At 38.1% G+C, this 12,493-nt stretch overlaps 1 protein-coding gene across 1 annotated transcript in view; it reads right to left on the bottom strand.

The window, feature by feature from the left end:
* The window catches only part of ENTPD1 (ectonucleoside triphosphate diphosphohydrolase 1), a 128,784-nt gene extending 116,403 nt beyond the window's left edge, over window positions 1–12,381 (bottom strand). The window contains exons 1-2 of the mRNA XM_053207302.1: window positions 12,249–12,381; window positions 11,174–11,225 (exon numbers count right to left, since the gene is read on the bottom strand). The gene's annotated coding sequence lies outside the window, so the exon portion shown is untranslated. The remainder of the gene's footprint in view (window positions 1–11,173; window positions 11,226–12,248) is intronic.
* Between the last annotated feature and the right edge of the window lie 112 nt (window positions 12,382–12,493).

The raw sequence follows: 12,493 nt of genomic DNA, 5'->3' as shown, positions 1-12,493 counted from the left end.
TTTACATCTTTTAAAATCTCAAAAGATTATAGATGCACGTATAGGTAGGGATCACAAGTTGTAACATCAAGGAATGCAGCAGGTAGGAATGTTGATCCATATCTTAAGGACAAGACGGTTTTCCTTTAGGCTACTCATTTACAAAGCAGGTGTATAATGTATGCTTGGTGGGCCATAAGTCAGGTTTTTGGTTTAAACAAAGTTTATGTACATTCAGACTGACATAGAAAGAACTCTAAGATTGCTTCCCTTATAGATCAAGCCTTTAGAGTTTTTTCCTATGAGAGCCCCAGTCAAAATAAAAATATGTCTACTACCTGCCTGCTAATATCTTAGATTTCTTTAACTGTGAGTGGACAAGTTATTTTATTCCACAATTAGTTGTAAACAGCCATGAGAAAAGTAACAACAGATTCTAGGTTTAAAATAGAAGGAAATGCCTGTACTTAAATGAATTATAAATATTGATATGAATATAAATATTGATCTGACTGATAAATGGTGAGAGAGGGGTTAGAGAGATTACACTGTCCCCATAACACATTCTGAGTCCTTCTTATGGATGATTAACTAGTAAGGAAATCTTTTAACAAAGAAATGGGTATTAATTAAAATAAATCTTTATGATTATGAAGTATGAATTGCATCCAGGTTATCCAGAGGAAATTCCTAGACAACTTGCAAATAGGAGGCAAAGATCTTGAGTCATCTCTAGACTGAATTCTTACTATAATTCTCAGATATAGAGAAGAAATTTCTAGAAAGTAAATTTAAATGCAGGCCTCACCTTTTGGAGGTTGTCAAGGCTCATTGATTAAGAGTTTCTCTTGGTTAAATGAATCCTTTCCCCCTCAAATAAATAAGAAAATTCAATGTACCAAAACTATAACTCAAATATAAAAGTCAGGAAACTTTGGGAGTACCAAGTGTGATCACATCACCAGGTGTTGGAGCTCCACATTTTGTCCAAACAAATCCCACCATTTGACTGGACTCCTTGGACCAAGCACTCCAGGGAACAAACTGGCATTCCATCAACTTTTGAACCTTAACATGGTCATAATTTACTGTGGAAACACTATTGAAGGAATATTATGTTCTTGAAAGCTTCCCAGATTATAAACTCTGAACTAGAGCTAGCAGTGAGAGTGACCAGACAGACAGACAAAATTTAAAAGTTCATGCTCCCAGAGAAGTGGCACCACCTTCAAACCCAGGCAAGGGGCCCCTGCCCTAGTCCTGCATCCTACAGGGACCCATAAACCAGAAAATTTAATGAAAATTACATGGTCACTTCTGTCACTCAGGACCAGGGGCTCAGTGATGGCACTGGGCAACTCACAATGTTCTACATTTGCTGCTGTGCTTCACACAATTCAGGCTCCAGAAAAACACTCTGCCATATACCTTCTCCTGTGTCCATGAAAGAAAAGATGACTGTATCCAAATGAAGAATTGAAGACTGAGGCACTGCTGATATCAGAAATGGGCATTGTTGGGGCACCTGGATGGCTCAGTCGGTTAAGCATCTGACTTCCGCCCAGGTCATGATCTCACAATTTGTGGGTTTGAGCCCCACATCGGGTTCTGTGCTGACAGCTTGGAGCCTGGAGCCTGCTTCAGATTCTGTGTCTCCCTGTCTCTCTGACCATCCTCCATTCATGCTCTGTCTCTCTCTCTCTCTCAAAAATGAATAAACTTATAAACATTTTTAAAAAAAGAAGAAGAAATGGGCATTATTTCATAGTGTGGGGAGGATTTGAGCTGGAAAATAATTAGGGAAAAATAGATTATAATTCTTTCCTCTCAAATACCATGACTGCAATACAGTTTTTGAATAGTGAAATATTTGCCAATAGAGCAAAGTGTTCATTTTCTCGAACTCTTCATATCTGCCATTCATAATTTAGTACAGTTTTTATAACAGTTGTACAGGCAGTGAAGAATTAAATATTATATAACATATATACTTGATAATTATACCCTAAATTTGTATGCATATAAGTCTAGATATAACATATGTGAGACACAATACCTATTCTTCTCATTGACAAACTACAATTATAAATAGTTTCAGGCTTACAGAAATATTTAGCAAGACTTAATTAACTTTTTAAAAACTGACTTACAGTTACATTTACATTTAAATAAAACTTACATTTAAATAAAATTAAAATTTGATATTCATTATTATTTTTTGCCTTGCCTTTACATTTAGCAAATAATTTTTTAATGTTTTTAAACTTTTTAATTAATTTATTTATTTTGAGAGAGAGAGAGAGAGAGAGCGCACAAGCAGGGGACGGGCAGACAGAGAGGGAGAGAAAGAGAACCCCAAACAGGTTCTGCACTGTCAGCGGGGAGCCCGACGTGGGGCTTGAACCCACAAACCATGAGATGATGACCTAAGTCAAAAACAAGAGTCAGACGCTTAACTGACTGAGCCACCCAGGTGCCCCGCAAATAATATTTAATATATTAGAAGAAAAATAATTTTTTAAGACACTGAATTTAAAAAATTTTTACATTTTCTTATATATGCTTTGTATAACAAGATATTTAAGTTTCATATCCTTTTTGTGGCAATTGTAAAAATTGGACTCAAAGTTTTTGACACACCTCCCATACAGAGGTAGGGGGTTCATATACCCTCTGGATGGGCTTATAACTGCTTCAACCAACAGAGTACAGTGAAAGGGACACTACATGGCTTTTGAGGTGAATTCGGACTAGGTTCTGCAGCTTCTGCCTTGCTCACCAGAACAGTCATTCCTGAAGCCCTGAGTTTCCTTTTAAAAAGTCCAAGTATGGGGCGCCTGGGTGGCTCAGTCGGTTGGGCGGCCGACTTCAGCTCAGGTCATGATCTCGCGGTCCTGAGTTCGAGCCCCGCGTCGGGCTCTGTGCTGACAGCTCAGAGCCTGGAGCCTGTTTCAGATTCTGTGTCTCCCTCTCTCTGACCCTCCCCCGTTCATGCTTTGTCTCTCTCTGTCTCAAAAATAAATAAACGTTAAAAAAAAAAAATTTTAAAAGTCCAACTATCCTGGGGCTGCCATACTGGGAGGAAGTGTAAGCCATAAGAATAGATCACATGCATGGGGTGCCTGGTGGCACAGCTAGTTAAGCGTCATGATCTCATGGTTCACGAATTCAAGTCCTGTGCCGGGGCTCTGTGCTGACAGCATGGAGCCTGCTTCAGATGCCGTGTCTCCCTCTCTCTCGGCCCTTCCCCGGCTCACACTCTGTCTCTCCCTCAAAAAGTAATAAACATTAAAAAAAAAAAAAAAATAGACCACATGCAGGCATTGCTGTTAATAGTCCCAACTAAGCCAAGCTTTCAAATATTCCCATCCCAAATACCAGACAAGTGAGTGAAGAAACCTACAGATGATTCTGCACCCCCATCATGAAAGTCTCCCCCAACTATCTGAGTCATGCCAGCTCAGACTCCAGACATCATGAAGCAGAGAAAAGCCACTTCTGCTGTACCCTGTTCAAATTCCTGACCCAGAGAATCCATAACAATATAAAATAGTTGTAATTTTGTACCATCCAATTTGGGGATGGTTTGTTACACACCGACAGATACCTTGAATGCTTTGAATAGAGTTACATTTTTTTAACTTATATCATTGAGAATGATTATTAATTAAACCAGTGATAGAAAATATAAAAGTAGAGAGAAGGAAAAACAATTTCAGAAACAAAAGAAGAAAGAGGGCCTTCTAGTTACAACAGCATGAAGGAACTGGCAATTCCTTTCTATAATAAGTTATACCCATACTTTAGAGAAGGTAGATATATTTTACCATATTCCTGTCAGTAAGTACAACTAAAAACCCTGGACATTATATGTATATGAGGAAGAAAACTCTAAAAGGTGGAGAGAAGGCAGACTGGCTAGGGACTTTGGGTCCCTAGAAATGACATAGTGTGAACTCCCTGAGTTTTCTTTTTGCTTTATATATCCCAAATTTGGAGGAAGCTAGCTCTGACCCACCACCACGCCAGAAATAGCAAGCAATGCTGTTCCCTCACCCCCTCCAGTGTTAACGGAAGCCAAGTGAGGAACCAGATTTCTATTGTCATTTGTCAATAATGGGGCAGAGCCCCACTTCCACTGCCAGATCAGTGTCAGAGTGAACTAGCTAAAACAGAAGGTTTAAATAAGACAGTCTTATAAACACCCAAAATATCCAGGTTTGGGGGTGCCCGGGTGACTCCGTCGGTTAAGCATCTAACTCTTGATTTTGGCTCAGGTCATATCTCTCAGTTCATGAGATGAAGCCCCACGATGGGCTCTGTGTTGACAGTGCGGAACCTGCTTGGGATTCTCTCCCTCCCTCTCTCTCGGCGCCTCCCCTGCACATGCACTCTCTCCCTCTCCAGGTAAATGAATAAACATTAAAAAATGTCCAGGTTTTGACCAAAAATCATTCATCATGCCAATAACCAAAAAGACCACAAACTGAATGAAAAAAGATAATCAGTAGATGCTAGAACAGAGATTTTAGTTTAATTCTAGTTTAAATGCTTAATTTCTAGTTTATTTTCAAATAGAAATTCTAGTTTAAATATTTACTAATATATTTAAAATAGTCACGTGAATTGGTCTTTGAGAGTTTCAATTAGTATGTAAGTATAGGTAAGCCACTAAAATATGTTATGATTTAAATACCTGGTGCTCTTTTTTGGTTTTTTTTTTGGAAGGCCATGCTAATTTTATTAACCTATACACTGTGTAGGGGCACCCAGGTGGCTAAGTTGGTTAAGTGGCCAACTTCAGCTCAGGTCATGATCTCACACTTTGTGAGTTCAAGCCCCATGTCAGGCTCTGTGCTGACAGCTCAGAGCCTGGAATCTGCTTCGGATTCTGTGTCCCTCTCTCTCTCTGCCCCTCCCCTGCTTGTGCTCTCTGTCTCTCTCTCAAAAATAAATAAACATTCTTTAAAAAACCTATACAATGTGTAAAGTATAAGTCGAGAATTTTAAATCACAAGCTTTTCTAGAAATCAATAAGAAAATACAAATAACCTATGTTAATCAGGACAGAAAAATTCAATAATCTTAAGGGACTTGATTTGCTCACAAAACTTTAAAGTTCAGAAGCAGGGCAGGTTTTTGGCCCAGTGGGATCTAGGGCCTCCAGAAAAATAACAACAGAACTTAGTTCTTGTTCATTACTGCTAACCTCTGGTTTCTCCTCAGACTCTCTCCACATGGTGCAAATTCAGGCTTCCATAGTCCTTAGTTCATAGGATCTCTGCAGAGACTTCTTTCAACAGTCCCAGCACAAGTTCTGTTGAGAGCTCTTTTTAGCCTACCTTGAGTCACATGCCCGTTCTTTTTTTTTTTTTTTTAATTTTTTTTTCAACGTTTATTTATTTTTGGGACAGAGAGAGACAGAGCATGAACGGGGGAGGGGCAGAGAGAGAGGGAGACACAGAATCCGAAACAGGCTCCAGGCTCTGAGCCATCAGCCCAGAGCCTGACGCGGGGCTCGAACTCACGGACCGCGAGATCATGACCCACGGACCGTGAGATCGTGACCTGGGTCAAGTCAGACGCTTAACCGACTGCGCCACCCAGGCGCCCCACATGCCCGTTCTTTAATCACTGTGGCTAAGGAGCTGCAGGACTCTGGAAGGCCAGACCTCGTCACGTACTCATCATCTAAGCCACAGGAAATGGGTTCCCACAATAAATAAGAATTGTTACCAGGGGATGGGGAAGGAGATGCTCAACAAAAAACAACATATATCCACACACAACCCAATGGAAAAGCTTCCACAGGTAAAGGATATGAAGAAACAATTCATGATAAAACTATATGGCCAATAAACATGAAAATAACTTCAACCTCACCATTAACCAGGGAAATGCAAAATAATTCTTTTATTCTTTTTTGCCCATCAGATAAAAGTTATCAAGTGTAGGTAAGGCTATATGGGAAAATGAGAACTTTCCATACATTTGGTGGAAGTAGTAAGTTATACAGACCTTTGGGAAGACTATCAGAAAACACATCCTTTGACCCAACAATCTACCTTATACAACTCCATCCAAAGAAATTCACACACAAGCACACAAATATATGAAAAAGATATTTGCTATGGCAATGTAATAGCAAGAGAAAAAATAAAGGAATAATTAAATAATGGGGTTTTTGTAGTATTGAATCCTATTCAACCATTAAAGAAATTTAAAGATCTCAGGATCTGTTTTTGAGACAAAAAAAGAAAAGCAAGTTGTGGAACAGTACATATATATGATCCGATTTATTTAAAAATAGAATTTGTATTATATGTATATTCATATGGAGATGTCTGGAAGGGGACTACATAGATGTCCACAAAACTGTGGGCAATGGAACATGATGGGATGCAATGGAGAAAAGTGTCACTCTTTATTCTTATACTTGTGGATCATTTAAGTTTTGTACAATGAGATGGTAGTTATTTATACTTTCGTCATTAAAAAAAGAAAAAGAGGCAAACGCAAATCCCAACAAGAAATGCAAATGGCCAGTAAGCATATGAAAAGATGTTCCTCCTCATCAATAATCAAAGAAAAGAAAGATAAATTTTGTCTGAGTGACAAAATTATTAAGGATTCAGGGTTGGTGGGAGTGTAGGCAAGCAGACACTCGACTGATGGGACTTACTAAGTTAGTATCATCTTTTTGGTGGTATTTCTCAAAATGTTAAGTCATGAGATCACGACCTTTTTCTTTTAATATGAAGAAAAAGATAGCATGTAATTCTGTTTCTTTAATGTAAAGAAAAAGATGGTTATCACAAATGAGTTTCATTTAAGAATGGTAATCAGTGTCTAATTAGTACAGTGCTTGCAATTAATACAAACAACTAAAGAAACGTTTTTTTTAAAGATTTCAAAGTGAAAACATATTTCTTTCCTCTATAATGTTTGCATTGTTTATTAATCTCTTAGTAAGCAAGGAAATTAGTTCCTCCAGAGCTACCAAACTTTTACTTTCTATTAGAAATGTAGATACTATTTATTTTATTTACTTGGATCAATGCTGTGAACTGCTGTTCAAATTATAGTTATTTTAATCATGATTATTATAAAAATTAATAATGGTTAAAAAAAAAGGATCCTGGGGAGAGGAAGTGGAAGGGGAGGAGACGGAATGTTTATGAAAGGACAATGGGAGGGATCCCTGTGCTGACGGAACTGCTCTGTGGTGTTGGAAACATGAAACCATGTGCGTAATAAAATTGCGACACACATATAGGCTTAAAAGTAAAACTGGGAAAAAGTGAAGATGAGTGGATTATATCAATGCTAATATTCTGATGATGTGTACTGTAGTCTTGCAAGGTGTTACCTTTAGAGAGTACATAGGATCTCTCTGTATTATGACCTACAACTTCATGTGAATCTACATTTTTCCCAAAATTAAAGTACAAATTGATGAAAATGATTCAACACATGTTCATAGCTAATATTTTTAAAGGGAACAAATTTAGAATCTTGCCTTTTTGCTTTCTTAATGATGTCTTTGCATTAAGAGAAGTTCTCAATTTTAATAAGATACAATTTAATCAATCTTTTTCTTTATGATCAGTTATTTTTCTGTCCAGTTTAATATTTGTCTACCCTATGATCATGAGAATATTCTTCAATGTTACCTTTTATTAACTTTATTGTTAACTGTCTACAGTCTATGTGAAATTAATTTTTGGGTATGTATAGCTAGTTAAGATACACTGTTGTCTGTATGACTATCCAATTGACCCAATACAACATATTGACATGATCACCCTTTCCTCACTGCACTATAGTACCATTTTTGTCACAGATCAAGTGACCACATATGTGTAGGTCTGTTTCTGGACTCCATGCTTTTCCATTGGTCTATTTGTCTATCTTATAGCCAAAGCTATGCCATTTTGTTCTAAACATTATTTGTCTTAATAATAAGAGGTAATACATAGTAGGAGTAGGCCTTCCAACTTTGTTCTTCAAAATTCTCTTGGCTATTCTTGGCCTTTTGCAATTATACATGACATTTGAAATCAGCCAGTCAATTTCTACCCAAAAAAGGCTGGGATTTTTACTGGGACTGAAATGAATCTACACATCAATTTGGGAAGAACTGACATGTTTGCATTAGTAAGTCTTCCTAGCCATCAATTTGGTATAGCTCTCCATTTATTTAGGCTTTAATTCCTCTCAGAAATAGTATACAGTTTGATATGCAGAGATCTTGCACTATTTTAGATTTATTCCTAAGTATTTAGTTTTGTTATTATAAACTCTATCATCTAAAAATTTTAGATGATATTTGTAATATAGGAATACAATTGAGTTTTATATATTGACCTTGTGTTTATCTTTTTCCTTGCTCTTAATTTATTCCTGCATCTGTGCTTCCATCTGGGATCATTTTTCCTTTAGCCTGAACAATTCCCTTTAGCAATTTTTTGTGTGGGTTTGTTGGTGGAGATCTTTCTCAATGTTTGTTTTCTAAACACATTTTTATCTTAACTTCATGTCTGAAGGATATTTTGCTGGGTATAGAATACTAGGTTAGCTCCTTCTAAGACATTATTTAACTTTCTATAGCTTTCCACATTTCTGTAAAAAGTGACGTGTGTCTTATTATTCTCTTTTGAAGGTAATGTGTCTTTTAATGCATATTATTTATAGATTTTCTCTTTGCATTCTGCCTCAAGGATTTGTGGAGGAATGTTGCATGTGCAGCTTGACAAGGTGAGCTAGTATCAGTCTTTAAGATGTGAGGCCTCCCTCTTCCTCCCAGGTATCAAAAGCCATCACAGCTTTTCAGCAAAAGTACCTACATGGACTGTCCCTGTTCCCTTTAGGAACAAGTCCTTTTGCCATCCACTGCATATATAAGTGGGAGTAAGGTTGAGAGGCTGCCCCACCTGTCTCTTCTATAGCCGTACCTCAATGAATAACTCACACATTGTTCAAGGACCCTACTGATACCAATAGTTTTTTTTCTCTGTACATAGAATATCCCCAAAAGCCATCTGCATTTCTGCATTAAGCCTATGTTATGCAACTTTTGTCTGTCTACCTTCAGTCCAATCCCATCTGTTTCCTATTTTTTCAAGGATTCTCACAATGTCTGGTCCATTGATAGAACTCCTTCATGTTTTTCTTTTTTTTTTTTCCAACGTTTATTTATTTGTGGGACAGAGAGAGACAGATTATGAATGGGGGAGGGGCAGAGAGAGAGGGAGACCCAGAATCAGAAACAGGCTCCAGGCTCCGAGCCATCAGCCCAGAGCCTGACGCGGGGCTCGAACTCACGGACCGCGAGATTGTGACCTGGCTGAAGTCGGACGCTTAACCGACTTCATGTTTTTCAATGTCAAAGTATGTGCATGGATACACATGAGTTTGTGAACCCATGTAACTTGTTTGTAATTCTTAGACTTGGGAAAGAAGGGAGGAGTTGGGAGAGGCAAGAACTTGCTCTCAGTTGGCCATCTTGATTCAATCTCAGCTAAATTTTTAAGCACATATTGAACTCTTTTAATACAAACACAGACAGCTGCTAGTATCATATGATCTAATGTGGAAATCTCTGGTTCTGAAGTGATGTCATATTAAGCTATTTCAATTTAGCATGGTCTCCATGCTAAAACTGGCATCTGCATGACACGTGTGAATAAATTTCATTTTCCTTCATGAAAATTACCTTTAAAAATTTTTTTTAATGTTTATTTATTTTTGAGACAGAGAGAGACAGAGCATGAACAGGGGAGGGGCAGAGAGAGAGGGAAACACAGAATCTGAAGCAGGCTCCAGGCTCTGAGCTGTCAGCACAGAGCCCGACGCGGGGCTCGAACTCATGGACTGTAAGATCATGACCTGAGCTGAAGTCGGACGCTCAACCGACCAAGCCACCCAGGCACCCTGAAAATTACCTTTTAGATATTAATACTAGATCTCAAAAGAATTGAGAGTTCTGTATTACAGATTCCTACTAACATATAACAGTAACAACACAAATAATATTTTTGCTCAACTATAACAAAAAACAGTATTTTTAAAAAATAGCTATTTTAAAAACTTTGTTAAGTGCTAAAATTAAAAATAAGAAAGAACAACTCAGATCTTGAGGTGAAAAAAAAAAAGGAAGATCCTGAGATGTTATTTCTCTGTACTCCACCCTAAAATTACTCAATCAACAGACTCTTCTGCCAATACTAATAAATTCAGGAATAATTTATCACTGATTTACCATTGATGTTACAGTGTAAATTCCAAAATTGTAAATCTAAAATAATCTCCAATTGGTTGTACAATAGAAATTTTATATAAACACATGCAATCCCAAAATAATATAAACTCTAAATATTCAGAGCTAAATCTAAAGAGTTCAACAAAACACTCTTTTAGAAAATATTTAGGAGTACCTGGGTGGCTCAGTCAGTTAAGCGTCCGACTTCAGCTCAGGTCATGATCTCATGGTTCGTGGGTTCGAGCTACGCATCAGGCTGTCTGCTGTCAGCACAGAGCCTGCTTCAGATCCTCTGTCTCCCTCTCACTGGTCCTCCCCAGCTTGCATTCTCTCTCTCCCTCTCTCAAAAATAAATAAACCTTAGGGGCGCTAGGGTGCCTCAGTCGGTTAAGTGTCTGACTTCAGCTCAGGTCATGATCTCAAAGTTGATGGGTTCAAGCCCCACATCAGGCTCTGTGCTGACAGCTCAGAGCCTGGAGTCTGCTTCGGATTCTGTGTCTCCCCCTCTTGCTGCCCCTCCACTGCTCATGTTCTGTCTTTCTCTCTCTCTCTAAAATAAATAAACATTAAAAAAAAGAAAAGAAAAATATTTAATGCACATCTAACATGTCCTAGGTGCCATTCTAGGCCTGGGATATATCAGTGAACAAAAGAGACAAAACCCCCTGGTTTGTGTTTATGTTCTAGTAAATACATATAATTTGAATGATCTAAACTTTGCCCTTTCATCCAGAAATTACTAATAAGGTAGATAAATGCTTTATGCCCAAACACAAATATGCATGTTTCTTCTATCAGTCCATCACACAATCACATGAAAATATATTTGACTTACAGCTATAAAATAAATAAGTCACAGAGATGAAAAGTACTGCATAGGGTGTATCAGTAATATCGTAATGTTGTTGGGTGACAGATGGTGATTACACTTACCATTGTGAGCACAGGATAATGTATAGGATTGTTGAATTAATATGTGGTACACCTGAAACCAATGTAACATTTATGTTAACCACACTTCAATAAAAACTAAGTAAATAACTGAATAAAAATACGTTTGAAAACATTTATACCCAGACACACATTTAGCTACTGACTTCAAAACATTAGAATATCAATACCTTGTCAGAGAATGTGAGAAAGGTCAGGGATCCTAAAATTTATCTGCCTATGTTTTTCACCTGGAAAAGGAGGTAGTGGCTAGAGGTTAGGTAAGTATACCAGATTTTAAGTAACTCCTACCAGATCTCAGTTTCTACCTCCAAAATAAGCAACTGAAATAAATCAGATGTCAGACCTGTGCAGACTGAAGAAAACATTGGGTCTTAGCTGGAGCAAGATTTTGATCATACAGAGTTGCACTGTCCAAATGGTAGCTGCTAATCACATGTAGTTATTTAACTTTGAATTAATGAAAATTTTAAAATTAAGCTCCTAAGTCAAAGTAGCCACATTTCCAGGGAACAGCAGCCACATATAGCCTGATTATATATAGCCACATATATAGCACTGAACATGCAGATAGAGAACATTTCCAACATCGCAGAACGTTCTATCAGCTGGTGTTTCAGAGAATGAGAAGAAAACACTGCCACTCCTGGGAAAGACCAAGACTTTCCCAAGAGGGCTACAAAAAGTGGCGACTATAATAGCAAAAACTAATTTTTCTTCTCTCTCCCTTGGCTATTTCCATCCCTGCTTCTTCTAGAAAATCTGTCTCTCCTTTCTTTACTCTTTCTTTCCCTCGCTTCTCACATTTTTTCCTACCCCATTTCTCACCCCCTTCTTTATTTTTTCTAATAACAGCTACACAGTCCACAGGAAACGATTACAACATTTATTGAGGTTTAACTTTTTTAATATTTCTCAATGTTAAAATTTAAGAAGCCAAATCTTTCCGTTTCCAAAAAATACAATATTTAGAGGTGACTTTATTTTAAGGTATATATGAACTTCAGTGTATTTTCTTCCCCGAGATCATTATTTTTCCTTAGAAAGAGTTTCTCACCTTCAGAACCCCGGGTGGAAGAGATGTACAATTCTCGTTCCAGCCTCTAGGGTTTCCCTCTATCGAGGAAGGCCCCAGTCCTGTGGGCCGCGACGCCGGCGCCACACTCCGAGCCACCTGTCTTTCCGCTGACCTTCTACTGTCACCTAGCGGAGAGGAGGGGCAAGGGCTCCTCCGAGAGTTTGGCCGTTACCAAGCGACGGAGGCGGGGCGCAGCCGGCCTAAGGAGGAGGGCGCACACTAAA

The sequence above is a fragment of the Acinonyx jubatus genome, chromosome D2 (assembly GCF_027475565.1).
Source record: "Acinonyx jubatus isolate Ajub_Pintada_27869175 chromosome D2, VMU_Ajub_asm_v1.0, whole genome shotgun sequence".
NCBI classification, from domain to species: Eukaryota; Metazoa; Chordata; class Mammalia; order Carnivora; family Felidae; genus Acinonyx; species Acinonyx jubatus.
The sequence above is the reverse complement of the archived record's forward strand: the minus strand, read 5'-3'. Positions and strand labels throughout refer to the sequence as shown.